Below are 17,554 nucleotides of genomic sequence, written 5' to 3' on the forward strand. Positions count from 1 at the left end.
AGTGAAAATGTCCCTCCCCTGTGGCCCTGCTACAAATGGGGTCTTGGTGAGCCAGAAGCTGTAGCCTAGGCGTGTTTGTGCTGTTTGCACCAGCAGATAGCAAGGCACAGGTTGTCCGCTGTGGCAATGAGCTTGCTGTTGCTCGTACCACCTTCTGTTTGCTTGAGAGGCATGGACACACCGAAGGTAATGAGGGCTAGGTCAAAATATCCATCCTTTAGGAGGAGGCAGCAGGCTGCTCCCTGTGCAGGGTTATAGCTGTGAGCTGCGGTGGAGAGGCAGCAGCCCTGGGGCTGTCTGGTTGCTGCGAGGGTGGTCAGATTGTGCACCATGCCTGACGGTGAGGGGTGGTTAAAGACCTGTTCCTGCGCGGTGCTTGGTGTCAGAGCTACAGCCCAGGCAGCCGGGTGGAATCTGGGGCTGAGCTGTTTCCAGTTCACAGATCACCGGAGCAGATTTGCAGTGAATAGGTGGGAGGCTTGGGTTGCTGGTGGATGATTTTGCTGTACAACTGCAGTAAAAGTGGAAAGGTTTCTTCGTTCTTGTAGGTGGGGGCATGCTTACCTTAGCAGCCAATTCCCACATGGTATGTGAAGGAAGGAGCCCGAGGCCAAGACAAAAATGTGTTGGGCTTTTTTCCACCTAGATGATCTATTTGTGTCCCGGTTGTTGTCAGCAAGCGCTGTTGTACACACACAGCTCGTGTCCAGTGTGAGTGCAGCACATGGGGCCCCCCTGAAGTGGTGAGCTCTGCTGCAGCCCAGCACTGGGAACAGGATGCGCCTCCTTACTGGAATTCATGGGTGGGAGAACGTGTTGTGCATTGAGTTCTCACACCCTTGGAGCAAGGGGGAAGGAGGCGAGATGGCAAAAACCCTGCCTGACACCCAGGATGCCTGTGAGTAATGAGACTGACGTTACTTGATAAGCAATTTTCTCCTGCGAAGCTGCACCCCGCAGTGCTGGGGAGTGTGGGAAGCACCTATCCCTACCTCTCCAGGCCACGCGTGACAGGGACCCCTGTTACTGTAGGGGCAGGCATGTTCTGGCATCTCCATCTCCCTCACCTTGCTTCTCTAAGGAGCGCAGTCACCAGCCTGCAGTATTGCTGCTCCCCTCCTTGCATGGGACTGTGGAGTCAGCCATGCTCCCCTTCTCGCACCGACTCATCTCTGTGATCAAAGAGAAGTCATCTCCTAGAAGACAGTCCCCAAGAAAGAGCTTTCTTCTTCCCCATTAGCGCCTGTAATCGCTTACTTACCTACGAAGCTTTGGGACAGCACATCAGTTTTTTCCACTGTTGCTAAGAGGGGCAGATCCTGGGAGGGAGATGCAGCAAAGGTGTGCTTGCTGCAGAGGTGCAAGGCCACGTGAGCTTGGGGTGGGGGGAACATGCTGAACGTCTTTTGGGGAGGAGGATACAAATGTTTATGTTGGGAACAGATATGTGAATGGGAGTGTTTCTCAGGGAGCCCCTTTTCTGCTGCATTGCTCTGTCTGATTTTTAACAAAACAGCCCCCTGACTCCATCTGCTCTGGTGTGCGTTGTCTGCTACACAAGGCAGGCATTGCTGCTGTCAGTGAATTGGTTAATGCCAGTGTCCTGTGGCAGGGACAGGGTTGCAGGCAAGCACTCAGCCTGCCAGCATTTATACCTCCTGGCGTCAGCATTGGCAATGCTTGTGGAGGACTGGGGAGGGCATCGAAATAGTTTCCATTCTTCTCTCTCCTGTGGGAACGAGTCTCCTGGGTAACAAACGCTCCTTGTTCTGCACAGAGCTCCACAGCTGAGACTCTCTGTCTCCTTCCTTGCTGCTGCTCCCCGACTGTCCCAGCTGAAGAGGCCAGAGAAGTCTGCTTGAGCCTGCCTTAATTAATGCTGACAATACAATGGGACTGGCCATATGGGGGTCTAGGGGCTGCAGGCTAATGGGAGTACAGTAAATAGTCTCATTTAATGCTGCTTGGGTGGAGCAGAGCCTGCCAGGACTAGCTTTCTGCTTGCTGTGATGGCCAGGCATGGAGGTACGTCCCTCGCTCCTGCATCCTCCCTGGGGCTTGTCCCTGCTGCTTGAACAGGACACGGTGGTGATGCGGGTCCCAGGCATGCAAGGAAAGGCAAGCAGTGGGCTGGGGAGCGTGAAGTACCACAGATGGGGCAGATGCATTGGCCTCTCGGGAAGGACCTGCGGAGCCTGAGCTTTGGGATGGGCTGAGGGATCGTTCCCAGTGTTTCGGAGGTGAGTAGCAGAGCCGCATCTGCAATGCTGGCACCAGTGCATTGCAAACGGGCTGCACAGCCCACAGCCAGCCCCGGGCCCTTTCTCTTTTCTCGGTGGAAGGGTCTCTCTGCATCGGGGGGAGTCCTGCACTCCTGCCTCTGGAGCCCTTTGTGGGAGCCACCCACCAGCCACTGGGTTTTCAGTCAGAAATCTCATTTGAATGTTACCTGAAGAGATATTTGAAAAGTTTCTGGTGGTCTGGGGTCTGAGAGAATTGGCAGCCACTTCCGGTAATGAGTCTAACATTTTTCTGGCATAGCTTTTTATGTTGGCCTCTCCAGAGGCAGAAGCTTCTGCAAAGTCTTGTATTGTCCGGGCTGTTGTATTTGTTTTATTTGGTTGCTGCTTTGGGTGCATCATGGCAGAGAGCAAAAAGTACTCAGGCATGTGACAGTTCCTCATTTCTTTGAACTGTGTGTCTGTGTGACATTTTTACCTCTTCTCTGACTTACCTGCTCCCCTCAGTTTAGGAGATGGGGTTTGGTTCGGGCTCGTTGGGGTTGCTTTTTTCCAATGTGGACACTCCGTTTTCTGAGCTCTGCTTAGCTCAGCGCATGGTGGTGGCTGTAGGAGCAGGGCTAAATGGCAAAGTGCCGTAATGTGAGTGGTCCTTCCAGGATGGATGTCTCAGGGCAGCCGCTCCAGCGCTAGAAACGTCTCTCCTGGCACAGCCTGGAGCACAGCTGAGTTTCTGGGGTGCGTGGTCATGCCCAGACTGTGGTAGAAAAACAGAAGTAGCCACGTGTGTCCCTTGGTGAAGCTACCTGTGCCCTGTCAGGAACTGCACTGACTTGCCTATGGAGCAGGTTGCAGCTGCTTCTGGTTAAAGGGGGTGATGGAAAAATCCTTTCATATGGCCCCAGGATAGCAAGAGAGCCTGGGCTTTTGCAGGTGGTGATCCCTTGTTTCAGGAAGGAAGATCTGCCGTGGATTGCTATGCAGAGGTGCCAGGATTTAGCCCAGGTTACGGGCAGCACTTTAATCACAAGCTGTAGTTAATAGTTGCTGGGATCTTGATTTGAGATTCCCTGTGACAGCAGGGATTTCAGCCATCCTGTCCCTGCAGGTGTGTTTGGCACCGGGGGAAGTGCTGGTGGTTGCATCCTGCTCCACGGGTGGCTGTGTTTCAGGGGTGCTGTGTAGATATTGTTGGTGAAACTCTTTAGGACGAGGCACTGCAGAAACGTAAAAGAAGCTTCAAGAAGCTTCTTGTAGTCTTCCTGATCTCTCAGTAATAAGTCCTCCCATCCTCCTCCTGTGCGTTGCTTTGCAGACTGGCATGTTATCTCCAAGGGCTCTGGCTGCCATTATCAACGGTAGGAACACAGCACTCCGGTTCCTTTTGCTTTCCTTTGCAAAGCCAGGAGATAAGATCAGGCAGCTTGCAACCATGCAACATCTGAAACCCAAGCTCATCACAGAATAAGGTGCTCTATTTTATGGCATAAGCTTTAGTCTTTTTATTTCTCCTTATGCTATCTTCCTGATTTCCCAATTCCTGTAAGAATCAATCCTCCATCTTCCAGCTCGACTTATCTCCCCTGCTCTCCTTCTATGCTCCCTCCCATCCCCTGCCTTGTCTGAGGTCCCACAGGGACTGATTGCAAGCCGGAGCGGCGGTGCTGTGGGCATGCTTGCTCCTTCACACGCAGCAACGTCACAGCAGCAGCAGCAGCAGTAGCATTGGAGATGTGATTGCGCAGACCCTCTGCATTGCCACGGATGCAGCTGTGGGAAGAAAAAAATAAAAAAAAAAATTTTACTTTTGTGTTTCCCACAGCATCCTGGTGAGAGAGCACAGAGCCTGCTGGAATCCGAGTGCTCAGCAGTGCCGGAGCAGAGCGTGTTCAGTGAGGGGAGACGGGGAACGGAGGATCTGTGGAAAGGTGAGATGGAGAAATGATCGGGGTGGGCGTTAGTCATACTGATGGTTTTCAGGCCGTTCGTTGTCCTGCAAAGTGGCCGGTTTGTTTTTGTAGAGATTGCCAGCTACCCGATGAAGCTTAAAAGATTTTAGGATTGTTTTGTCACTTCAGAGGCTGCATTGCTTCGGAGCTGCTGTGATTATAATGGATGTAAGCGAGTGAGGAGGCTGGTATTGCTGTGCAGAATGTGTGTTTGTCCATTGTAGCTATGAAATAGCAGTTGTCATGTCCGGGGCTGGTTGTGCAGAGGCGAGCCGTGCTTCGCCCCAACAATGCCGTCGCACAGCTCTCCATTGTGCCTGCCATGACAGCCAAGCCCACACGGATTGTTTTGGTCCCATCAGCTACCATGCTTTCTGTGCATCCCTGGCAGTGATGCTGCTGTGCAGCTCAAAAGCTGTTTTGACAGACAGCGCTTCCATGAAAAGCCAGAAACAAAAGACGCAGACAGAGGAAAGGCTGCTGTCAGTGTGGCTTTTGGCTTTTTTTCTTTCTTTTTTTTTTTTTTCTAAATACTGGTAAATCAATTGCTCAAAAGGCATTAGGGTAAAATATTGTGGCAGGTAAAACGTTACTCTTCTGCTAAGAGACACATGGGCTCTGTGCAGGCTGGAGTCCTTTGTGTTGCCCAGGGTGTGTCTGTGCTGGCTGTGTAAATGGATGCTTTCTCCCTGCCTCTTTTTACAGATCGGATGCGAAAGGTTATCTAGGAATGGAGGCATTACTATTTTTAATTACTGAAATGAGGGGTCCAGGCTGGGTACCAGTTACTAGAGCTTAATTACATGGTCTTGTCATAGCCAAATCCCTCTTTTTCCTCCCTGCCTTCCTTCTTCTTCCCTCCCCCACCCTCTGCACAAATCCTTCCATCAAATTGCCTCTGCAAACACGAAGGGAGAAGGGGTTGAACAAAGAGAAGGGTATATGTGGGATAGGGGTATAGATGCCGGAGAGGCAATGTTCAGGAGGACAGTCAGTGAGAACAATAAGGCAAAGGTATAAAGGAATGAGATTTCCGTATGTGTGGTACAGTGATGTGGCTGTAGGGGTATACATGGGAATGTAGTAACAAAAGGGAATAAGCAAATAGCAGATGCAATCTTTTGGGGTTATGGAAGATGCTGAGCATGTGGGGTTGCAATTGCAGGTGTTTTAGGGGAATGCAGTGTTAATGAGATTTACATTAGCATTGGCTGTTGAGGAACAGATCATACAGGGACTGGATTGATGGGTGTTGTAAAGGTGGACGGAGTATGGGGGAAGTAGAGATCTGCTTTTTTACCTCCAAACACCTACAGCCTCATATACCCGTGTTGCTAAAGAGCGAGCTTGGCAGGCCTAACCTATTCACAAAAGCTTTCTGCAGTTTTCCAGTGACTCAAGAATAATTCAGATAAAGCATCTTTCGGCCTGTCAGGAGCAACAGGATGGTAGGAAAAATGTAGATAAAACGGTAAATGTTTGGCAGAGCTGTAGAGGAACTGTGGAGCAGAAGAGGCAGGTGTGAGGGGCATTGCAGAGCTGGAGGAACAGGGGGTTGTGGGTCAGAGACTAGCAGTAGAGGGCATGGGGGAGGAAATTCAGGGATGTCATTGTCAGGGAATGTAAATGTGTTGTTTGTACTGTCATTCTCCAGCCTCTCACTGTGTTCTCTGAGATGGTCACTGCTGTGTGCGGCCCCAAGGGGTTTGTGGAGGTAGGAGCCATCCTCAGCACAGCCTGCAGCAGTTTTCTGAAGGAACCATTTTGCTGCTGCAGGTTCTTAGTTGGTTGCTCCCTCTCCATCCCGATGGAGTGGGCAAGGCTCTCTGGCCTTTACACCCAGTGAAGAAGATAAACCCAGAGTTTCAGTGCAGGGTGCCAGGTGGGAAGGAGAGGCCTTCCAGCAAAACCACAGAGCAGAGTGCATTCTGCTCGCAGCTCTGTGACAGTGTCCTGGAGGCACCATAGGGCTTCCTGAACTGCAGCTCCCTATCTTGCCCTGGGACGTGGGAGCCCTCTCGGTGTCTCCAGGTCTCTGTCCCATTCAGCCCGATGGGAGCAGGGAGCGGGATTTGCTCCTATAGGTGTGTACCAGACTGCGTTTGTGGTGCTGCTGCAGAACAGGCTCCTGCAGGAGCTTGGTGGTGGGTAACAACAGCACGTGTGTGTTTGTAGGTGCATTGTGGGCTGGAGGACAAGACATGCAACAGGACATACCTATGCAGGATACCCATACTTGTGTCAGGGTGTGGAAGAAAAATTGTGTATAGTTTGTGTGTATGATTCTTGCCTAAAGGAATAAAAAGAAGGTGATGCAGCCTCCTTTGCTGTGTGGGATGGGAACGCTCCCCAGGACATACAGGCTGTGCCTAGCTAGTAGGTGCCACTCTTACAAGAGCATCTGTTAAGCAGTGAGAGTGCACAGGTAATCTCTGCCTTGAGATGCTTAAAAGATGGGCAAGAGGTTCTCGTTACTGGAGCTGACCGAAGTAATTCACAGGAAGGAGATATAATTGCTGCTGTGTGTCTTCCTCGCTGCACTGATGCAGAATGCTGGAGATAAAATGCATCTGGCTTTCTGGATCCAAGGGACCTGGACCTGCATTGCAGAAAGTGCAGGTAGCCCAGGAGAATATGCTGTGGACTTGGGAATGCCCTGCCCACGGCTCCATTACCGCCTCTCAGGTGTCTGAGGCTGTGATAGCAAACAAAAAATGAGTTCTTTGTCCCAGAGATCTTAATTTTCTTCCAGTCTGATGCTCCTGGTGAGTCAAGATCTCATGCTGGTATTATTCCTGATAGCCAGACAGTAGCCCACCTTTTGCAACCCCATGTTGTGCTTTGCCCCAGTTTTCATTTATTTCCCAGTCTTATTATTCTTTTCCAATGTTTTCTGAAAGCCTTATGTAGTACTAAGGGCAGGTTGATAAATCTAATGCGGGAAATCACTTTCCTTTGTCTTTCGAAACAGGTGCAGACTTCACCTTTATTATTTGCCAGCCACACAGCTTCCCCTCCTTCCTCTCTTTCCTCACAGGTATTTTTATCAAAAGCCCTGTTGCCAGCTGCAATCATGCAACTATTCTTTCATTGTTCTGATATCAAGATATTCTTGATCCCTCTGACTTGAGTGCATTCATCTTCTTGAATTTGTTGCCTCTTCAAAAGCTCATTTCCTTTTCTGCACCCTCCTTCCTCTGTATTATCTAACCTGTCGTCGCCGCAGCTTCAATATTCTTCTTGCCAAAACAGCACCAAAGATGCTGTTTTACTTACCTCTAATATCCTTGGTGTGCTTATTCATTCAGGTTGGTCAGGAGCCCTGCTCTTCTAATTTCCTCACCTTGCTTGGTGATTCCAGATGTTTTTTTTTTACTTATGATGTACATTCAAAGTCTTTTCTGCAGTACGTCTCCAAGCTCTTTGTTCTTTTTGGCTTTATAAATGTTCTCCCTGATACGCCAGAGATCTGCTCTTTAAAAATTAAAAAGGTTTAATTACAGAGCTATTTGCTTTTTACCCTTCTGTTTAATATAAACTGGGTCAACTTGAGATATTCAGACCAAAGCCACTTCTATGGATCATAGATGCTGGGCAATACCTTATCTCAGTAGGCACAGTTCTGATGATTAAACCCAAGAAAAGCAAACCAAAACTGAGAGATGCAGAGATCTGTGCCAGGGGGTTGAGAGGCAGAGGAGTGGAGGTGGAGGTGCCTCCCTGTCAGCTGTGGAATTGTAGGGCAGTACTGGATGAAAAGATTTTGTCCCCGTGTTTGTGGAAGCCATTGCAGTCCAACCAGTAGTGGGAAATCTCACTTGTCTGCTACCTGTGCTGCTTCGTGGGAAGAGTCCTGATGTGGATAAAGTGCTTCTGGCAGTCCAGTCTGTAAGTCCAAAAGAGCCAAAAGTCCACCCCCTTCCAGAGCTATGTGAAAGGCTGCAGAATAAGGCTTGAAGGAGCTGAGGGAGCTTGGCTGGCAGGGGGTGAAATCCATAGCAATGATCAATGACAATTGTGTTGGTAACTAGCCTTAGCAGGGATTTGTTGTGTTATCTGCTGAGCAGGTTCGATGCATGCTCTAGCACTCATCTGAAAGTTGGTTACTCTCCAAAGAGAAAGAAACAGGCTGTCAAAATGGCTCTGGTCCCTGATTCTGCTCCAGTTTTCTCTCTTGATGAAAATGATTTTAATGTTCATTTTCTGAAAGAAGTGGATCAAAGCAGGGACATACCTGTTAAGATGAGCGCAAGAGCAAGCACGTCCACAAACTCTTCCTCTCCCCACCGCAGTTGTGTTGCAGCCTCAGGGTCGTGTAGACAATGCTTTTTTGTTTCCTACTGGGCTGCTGGTGGTTATATCGGCAGATGGGGGGGGGAAGGACTGCAGTTGTTAACTCTTGTAAATGGGAGGAAGGCAGGAGGCAGAGCTGCAATGTAGGTGAGTGGCCATAATGTAGGTGATGGCAGCTTCTGGCTGAGGCTCACCCTCTGAGTTTGCTGGGAGAGAGACCGTGTGTTGGCCTTTGTGCAGTGCTGAGGGTGTGGGGCTGGCAGTACCTTTGAGTGATAAGTAATAAATATTTGAGTGATAGCAGCAATGGTTTGTACTGACACTTGGCATGTGATGGGGAACTGGAACAACCACCAAACCTGCTCTCTGCTCCAGCGCAAGATGTTCCCTGGAAGCAGAGACCGAGTGTCACTGCCCTGTTGTGCTTTTTGGGCCAGTAGCACAGATATCAGAGTGATGAGAGCTAGCATTTCCTTCTGGCAAGAGGGGGTTTTCTCCTCTGGGAGTTACAGGAAAAAAACCCACAGCCTGTAGGGAAGACCTTGGCAAATATACAGCAGATTTTAACTGGATACTTCTCGGGGACCCACTGTCACCTCCGTGACTAGACAGTGCTCTCTTCTTGAAGGGTGGGACACATGGACAAGAGATGGGTGCTGGCCTGGGAGAGTCTGTCTTTCTTGTGGTTCCCAGATGTGCAAGAGACTCACCTGAGCGTCTGTGGCTCTGGCAAACGCTCAGGAGCTCTCTTGCATACCAGTGCCAGAAAAAAACCCACATACAGTTGCAGGAAAATTAGTTTTTCACGAGAACTCAAGTTGTGATGTGAGGTTTGAGCTGATGAGTTGCTTGACTGTGATTCAGTCAACCCTGTGGAAAATCTGTGCTCCTGAGTGTTGCCTAACACAGACCCAGTTCAGCACCAGTTAGATCATCTCTCTCAGCTTCTTCTCACCCTCAAGGAACGGGCTCTTCAGGTGTTATCTTTAAGGGAGCAGAGAGTCCTTGCTCCATACATAGTTAGACTAATCTCATCGGTTTGTTTTAACTCCAGAACTGCGCCTTATTCTTTGTAAACTGGCACCAGCTGCCACCACTTCTGGAGAAGTCTGACCTAAATGCTTTCAGTCAGCAGGCTCTTCTCCATTCTGCTCTGCCTGCAACGGTGCAGAAGCAACCGCATGCTTACTTAGCCTCCTTTCACCAAGCGGGTCCAATTCACCTGAATTGTTTACCAGGCCACCTTCTTTTGGTCCCTCTCTGGGGTTCCCATGGCAAAGAGCAGGGACGTGTGCCTCGTGCTGCATTGTCATGTGTCTTCCATGTAGCTCAGATAGCATAGCTGTCCTCACAGATGTCCTTCTCAGCAGGGAGAATGACCCGTCTGGACCTTTGCGCCAGTGCAATTTACTGTTCTTAATAGTGAGGCTGGTTCCAGAGCCTGCTTACATGGCATTTTTCCCTGTAGTCCCACCCTCAGACCTTTCCCACTAACTCAGGTTGTAGAGTCATAAGCCCATATATGAGAAGATCCAGTAGGAGGTATAAATAATTCATATCTCTGGTCCCAAGATACTGTTGGCCCACACAGCGTATCTTCCCTGCCTTTGCCTAATTCATTCTAATGATCGATACCTGGAGTGACACATCTGCCCTGGGGTTTGGCTTACTCTGGTTGACCTCTCCTTCACCACTTGTTAGTGTGTGAGTAGTTGTAGTCACTTCTAAGGGATTTCTTGCCTGGATGTGGCTTATCATGAGCAGTGATTGTAGCTTGACCCTTCAGAAGAACAGGAAGGGGATTTCAGCAAGTGGATTTCAGGAGGCATCTGCACTTAGCTGTTTTCTGTTGTTCTCTCTTGTCCACAGTCAGTGACATCTAACTTAACCTACTGCTGAGATTTATCTCCAGCTGCACGTCATAGTGCTTGAAATGGCCATTGAGGAGATCATCTTCCTTACCCAGATGTCTCCTCCTGCTTTCAGCTCCATGTCATATGCCTCATTTTCATTTCTGCAGACACTTGCTATTTATAATTATTGTATTTATAAAGCACTCTGAAGGTGGTGACAACTTATTACAGTAAGCCTGACAGCCTTTTCGTTCCCATGTGCTTCCCTTCCCTGTTTCCTCTTAGACTGTCTGTTTTGGGGGAGGACTGGGTCAGAGGAAGGGTGGGGTGGTGTGGAGCACAGGGGGACCTCGGACATGCCTGGAGGTCTCTAGACCCTAGTATAGTAGGGCTAGCCAGTTCATGGCACAATAACAGAGGAGGAGAGGACAGGAGCTGCCAGAAACAGGTACGTCCCAGCATTGACAAGCAATGGCATGAGGGTGGTTAATGCACAAAGGTGGGAACGCTGTAGTCACATGTCATTCAGTTTATGTTTGACCATATCTTGTTGAGACACTGATAGTAGTCGTTGACCCACTGGGGTTTCTGTTCTCTGTGCTTCTGTTGGTGACTTCGCACAAGCTTTAGAGACCCCAAAGAATGTCTCCATCCTGTAACGCTGACCTCTCCCAGGCTTTGCGCTGCTGATATGATTTGGTACTGCACGGTGGAGAAACACCCCAATCTGAAGCAATGCATTTGTATTTGTCCTGGAGGCACTGAGAGGTGATTCCCCTCTGTACCAGAGCATGTTCGACAGCCAGTATTTTGGTCTACTGCCTTGTTGTCTGCTTTCGCCTTGGCATGAGTTGAGGTTGAAAAGAAAAACCACAACAACCTCTTGGCCTGCCCATCAAAACAAAAGGGGAATCTTCTTTCATGGAGGCAAGCCACCAGACCTCACTGATTTAATGAGGCAAATTCACCAGGGAAAACAACCTTCAGCCCAGACCTTAGTCAGACATTGAGGACCCTCTTATCTCTTGGGGGACCATGAGGAGAATTTGCGTGGCAACATAGAAGACCTCTCCCCACACACGTATGCCAAGAATTTGTGCAACTTGAGGGAGCACGTCCCCCTAAAACCAAACTCCACAGACAGCAAAAAGAAACTCCTCTCCTCAGAGAACAGATATGTGAGAAAAATCCCCTGGTTTCTTCTAGGCTACTCTTGTTGCAAACCTTGAATTTTTGAGTTTGATGCTATGTAATGTAAATGTGTGTAACAGAGGATAGTCACAAAAGTACACTTTATAAGGTTCCAAATCATTAAACTGATTAAATTTATTAAATTGATTCCAACTCATTAAACTCATGTCATTAAACTGCAAAAAGTACCTGGATGTCACCCTGGTCATAAGGAACTTTACTTGGTGAACATCTACATATGAATGTTAGGGTACATAAGAAATGGTATAGAAGATTATGGTACAGAGTCTTCTAATGTTGATACAGAAAGCAGGGGACATCCCACTGCTGATTGGGAAACTGTGTGCAATTAGTCACCCCAGCTCAGAAGCATGACTGCAGAGTTGGAGGGAATCGAGAAACTGCCCAGAAAACTGCACAAAGTCCTGGAAAACTCACATAAGAGGAGAGACTGAAGAAATGGGAATTATTTGTGTTAAATGGGAAACTGTAGGGTTCATGATATGAAATAATGAACAGTCTAGAGAAAGATGATAATGATTTATGTGCTGCCCTGCATGTAACATGGAAGTATTCCAGGAAATTAAGGAGGGTTATTTGAAACTGATAATAGGAATAATTTTCACATACTGTGATTAATTAGTCCACGAATCTTGCTGTCAAACTTCAAAGCCCAGGAATATTCCCAAATGGCTTGGCATTTGTGTGAATAAGTCTACCCAGTGTATTTATAGTACATGTTCAGAAGTTGCAGAGTTTTGAAACCTCCTGTTTGAGTTGAGGCCCATCCCAGTGCAAGGGCTTAGGAGAGGTAAATTCTTCCTCACCACTTGTTGCAGGAACTTACTCTTTTCTCTGAGACACCTCGTACAGAAAGGACACAACAGCTTCAGGAAAGGAGGTGTCCAAATGTGAGCGTGTCCTAGCTGGGAAGATCTGGGAGCCTACAGTCTTAAGGTGTCTCCTCACGTCTCTCAAACACACTTGAAGTGATTAGAAGCAGAGTGGTCATCCCTCCGGTAGTCTTCGTGTGTCCCCTGGTACTCTGACCTGCTCTTCCAGTGCAGAGCCAAGGATCATCCCCGTTTGCCTTCGCTTTTTCTCCTAGTGAATAGGTCTGTGCATCCTCTGCAGCCCAGCAAGGCTTTCCTCAGCAGAAGACCTTGGTTAATCCAGGGTTATCAGATTTAGTTAGTTAGACCCTTAATACTCTGTTGAGCCCAGTCATTCCAAGCCTAATTAGCACATGAGCTGTCTTGTGGAGCGATATCCTAAAATAAACTGTCCCGAATAGAGCTTTATAAGCTGAGTTTGGTTTGGGTTGCCAGCTCCTGCAAGGGGTAAGTTTTTCCTCTCAGAAGAAAAGTATGTGTAATCATTAGGAGTGCCTGGTCTGCTTCATAAGTATTTTATTAAGGTTCTGGCTTGCCTTTTGTTAGTTCTGTCGCATGGAAAATATTCTGTTACGTAAATTGATGCTGCGGTTTTATCCGGATCCTCTGAGTTCTGCCTTGCTGCTGGCCATGCGAACATACAAATACACCCACAAATCAAGAGGACACTTGAAGAGAGGTTGGTGACTGGACCAAGGATCTGGGAATACTCTTGTATGTGAACAGAATTAAAAGCTTGGGAATGCTCAGAGGGGTGGCAAATGTAGTAGAAAATATGATACTCTCCCTGCCCTAGCCCGGGGACAAGCAATGAAGTTAAATGCCTGTATGTTCAATAGGACTGCCAGATAACTACTACTGCGCTGTGTAATTTGGCGTGGAACTCACTGGTTCAGGAAGTTACAAGCCCTAAAAGTTGCAAGAATTCAGAAAAAAAAGGGGACACTATAAGGGATGTCAAGAATATATAGCACTGTGATTGTATAGGCTCCTAACTTTCTATGGGCGGGTTATGAAACCCGCTTCTAGATGTAAACTGTTCCCACCTGGGAGGCTGCCTGTGACTGGAGGGGAGAATGGAGCAGGTGGTCACTCATTTGCCCACTTTGGGGTTATTACACCTCATGCAGAGCATCTGAACTCTGCTGGCAAAGGTGGAGGACGGGGCTTCACCCCTCTGATTCAGCCCACAGACGTCTGTGTTCCTGTGCTGAAATCAAAACTTCCCTGTAGCAGTTGATCCATGAAGATTAAATATGTTCATCTGTCCGTCACGTCTTTCTCCTCCCTCTTATTTCTGAGAAAGTGGCAACAGTTGCCCTTGATTTTGTCTTTCTTGAGAAAAGCATTCTTGATAGACTTGTTTTGGTCAGGGAGGTCATATCAAGACCTGCTGTGGCGTTCAAAGAGTGTTTTCTAATCTTGCACAGTCTTGCTATGGTCCAAGGATTTGTTCCCAGTTCAGAAGTTTCTTGTCCCATTATCTTGGGAATCATTCTGCTTTTTTTTTCACCCACCCTGAATTCTGCTGAAATGAGATTCAGACAGCACTTGGACTTGATTACAGAGGACCTGTTTGTTCAGGGACCTGGCCAAAAAAGGGTCAAGAAATGCAGAGTCTTAACAGTAATGAGGCAAATTCCCTTTTCAAACCTGTGTACTATGAGGTCTTTTCCTCCAGCTGCCTTCAAGGGATTGCAAAATCCAGCCTTTGGTCTAAAAGCAGTTGGATATCAGCAGCAAAAGTGTATGTGGTCCTGATGTCCTTCAGAGGGCATGATAAATTTAATGCATTAGTCTCGTCAGATGCTGCCTTTATTGGGCTGTTACTCAGCCTTTTTGCTTTGTAGCATGCTATCATCCCCCAGTCAGGGTGTTGCCAGCCTCCAGACCATTGAATTGCTTATTGCATATTCCTGCTTTGGAGAGACAGAAAATTTTTTCCATTTATTGCTTCTGGCCTTGGCAGAACTACCTAGAGCTAGGAAAGGTTAAAGTTTCCTGCAGTCTTAGCTGGAGTCAGCTGTTGGACATAGCTGCTGTTTGAAAAACCATTTAGATGTGCACTGTGAAGGGGAACATCTAATAAAACCAGGCTGCTGCTGGGATGTTTTCTGTTTGTGCTTGATTTTGGAGCTCCTGATCTGGTTGCGCACAGTGTGTAGGATTGCATCATTTAATCATGCATCCATGGATTGCATCCATGTAGGATTGCATCATTTAAAAATAATACAGCTCTGCAGATGCAGGCATTCTGGCTGTCTGGCAGAAGTGATGCCCATCACTGCTAGGTAATGCCATACCTGCATTGCTTCTCCTATTCACTGGGACATGGCTACCTAGTCCTGGTAGCAAACCGTGGCACCACCGCTGTTTTCAAGTCTGAAAATAATCCTGCTGGGGCTTTTTGACATCTCTAGCTGCTTTATTTACAGTGGCTTGTGGGGTGATACTTCACTTATTTCAAGAACTTGGCCCTGCTGTGGTTTTACTTCACTCTCCCGTAGCCACCTTTGCTGCCTGTTCTGCTTTTGCTATGTTGCTACATGGGGTTGTACATCTGTAATCTGCCATGCCAGAAATGTTTGGTTTTCGCTTGGTAGTGAGTGATTCCTACATACGTGGAGCTCTGGGCTGAATAGACAGTAAGCATGATTTTACAGCCTCTTTAACTGAGTTATCTTAAAACTGAGTTCCTTATTTGTTGGGCTTTCTCCAGTGATCACTGATGCTTTTGCCTTGCAGGGAGGGTTCAGGATTGTTTTGCAGCTGTGATTCCTGCAAGGGGTTGTCTGGACAGAAGTGCAATGCCAGTTTTAATCTGGAAGCAATAGTGAAGATATGCAGCCGTGGAGTGGCTGGAGTCTGTATGGGTGTGCTGACCTGTATGGCAGTGAGACCTTATTCACTGTGAAGACAGACCTTTGTCCCTTTCAGGGCTTAGCTGATAGAATCATAGAATCATTAAGGTTGGAAAAGACCTCTAAGATCATCGAGTCCAACCGTCAACCCAACACCACCATGCCCACTAAACCATGTCCCTAAGCGCCTCATCTACATGTCTTTTAAATACTTCCAGGGATGGTGACTCAACCACTTCCCTGGGCAGCCTCTTCCAATGTTTAACCACTCTTTCAGTAAAGACATTTTTCCTCACGTCCAATCTAAACCTCCCCTGGTGCAACGTGAGGCCATTTCCTCTTGTCCTATCGCTTGTTACTTGGGAGAAGGGACTGACACCCACCTCGCTACAACCTCCTTTCAGGTAGTTGTAGAGAGCGATGAGGTCTCCCCTCAGCCTCCTCTTCTCCAGGCTAAACAACCCCAGCTCCCTCAGCCGCTCCTCATAAGACTTGTTCTCCAGACCCTTCACCAGCCTCGTTGCCCTTCTCTGGACATGCTCCAGCACCTCAACGTCCTTCTTGTAGTGAGGGGCCCAAAACTGAACACAGTATTTGAGGTGCGGCCTCACCAGTGCCGAGTACAGGGGCACGATCACTTCCCTACTCCTGCTGGCCACGCCATTTCTGATACACAATATTTCTGATACAGGCCAGGATGCCATAATCTCTTTTCCCCAAGTCATGAAGGTGGTAGGCGATATAGAGCTACTTGAGATGGAGCTGTTCTCATGTGCTTTTTCTTTGTGCAGATGAAACTTGCTTCTGAAATTATCCTCCCGTAAGCCTTGGATAAGTAGAGCCTCTCCTTTGCCATGGTCTGGGCAACACCGAGTTGTCTGAAGCCAGATTCCAGTAAATGTTAGGGAGGAAAGTCCTGAGGGCCCAGTGGAAGTAATTGTGACCTCTCATTGAGAGGTCTTTCCAAAGTATAGTAATTCTAGGGATGCTTCAGATACCCAGCAACCCCTGAAATCTCCAGTGCTGTTGAGAATATCTCCATCCCTATGAAGCATCTGTGCCCTCTGCACCTCTTGCTATCAACTCGGGAGCCTTCGCCCCTGCAGTGCACACCTGAGCAAGAACGGCTGCTCATTCACCCTTGCGTGTAGCCATATAACAGACTTTGGGAGCAGTTTTGCCATCTTGTGTGCCTGCAGGCACAGGTCAAGAGAGCAGGCTTTGATTCACAAAGCTGCGCTGAGTTTGATGCCTGACTCCCTCAGCAGGACCCTTTATTCCCTGCCCTCCCATGGTGAAGAGTTTTGAGCTCACAGCTCCCAGGCATAGAAGGTGGGAAAACCTTCAGTCCACACTTTTGCTGGCTTCGGCTCTGGTTCACCCACAACTCCTGGCTGTGTTTTTGTCACTACTCAACTGCAGCCTCTGGTTCCTAGGGTCCCCCATCGGGCAGGTCTGTAAAAGGAGCACGTTCATGAGGCAGCCAGCTGACAGCCCTGCTTTGCAGCTAAGCCCTGGCCAAAGCTGTGCAGTTAAGGAGGAGTTAAGCTTGGCATCTTCAGCTACTGATTCTGCCCAGCAGTTTCATTTGCTTACAGGATTTTTTTCCTTTATGTGTGGGTTCTTGAGTGCTCTGGGAGCCCTGCAACACCCAGACTCCAGCAGCCAGGCAGACCCATGTTTCAGAAAGGAATTGTGTAATTTCTGCTCTTGTAAGATCTTCAGTATGCTTTCAGAGTGCTCAGGCAGAAAGGTGCTATAGAAGTGTAGTCCCTCCTCCTGCTGCTGCTGCTGCTGCTAGAGTGTCTGCAGACAGAAAGGATTTACTGTGTCTGCAGTTTAATTCAGCAGCAATTTCGGTGTGATATTAGCAGCTAGAAACATTAGTCTTTTTCTCCTCTGTGGATTTGCATATAGTAATTAGGAGCATATGTGGTGGGGGCTGGGGCAGAGGACAGCTGGTGGGGAGAAGGAGGAGCAGGTTCTAGCCCAGATCACCTCGGTGGATGCTCGTGAGTCATGGCCTATAAGTGGCTCCTGCAGAGTGCCACATGCCAGATGATGAGTCATGGAGAAAGAGAGCACAGAAATGGGAGAGACTGGTTCGGTCACTGTCCGGCTCCTGTGTTAGCTGGTATAGATCTGCTGTTTGAGCTATTTCTGATGTCTTCTGTAACTCAAAGTGCACAAAGCAGGTGGGGCTTCTTTTCCTCTGACTGGGAGACAATACCTGCCTCACGCTAGTTGTGTCCTAAGCAGGAATACACATACTAC

The 17,554-nt window shown here is 48.3% G+C and overlaps 1 protein-coding gene across 1 annotated transcript in view; it reads left to right on the top strand.

Annotated features, from left to right (window-relative positions):
• RUSC2 (RUN and SH3 domain containing 2) overlaps window positions 1-17,554 on the top strand; it is a 51,456-nt gene that overhangs the window by 9,663 nt on the left and 24,239 nt on the right. The window contains exon 2 of the mRNA XM_009330425.1: window positions 4,063-4,168. The gene's annotated coding sequence lies outside the window, so the exon portion shown is untranslated. The remainder of the gene's footprint in view (window positions 1-4,062; window positions 4,169-17,554) is intronic.

The sequence above is a fragment of the Pygoscelis adeliae genome, unplaced genomic scaffold (assembly GCF_000699105.1).
Source record: "Pygoscelis adeliae isolate BGI_AS28 unplaced genomic scaffold, ASM69910v1 Scaffold628, whole genome shotgun sequence".
In the NCBI taxonomy this organism is placed as follows: Eukaryota; Metazoa; Chordata; class Aves; order Sphenisciformes; family Spheniscidae; genus Pygoscelis; species Pygoscelis adeliae.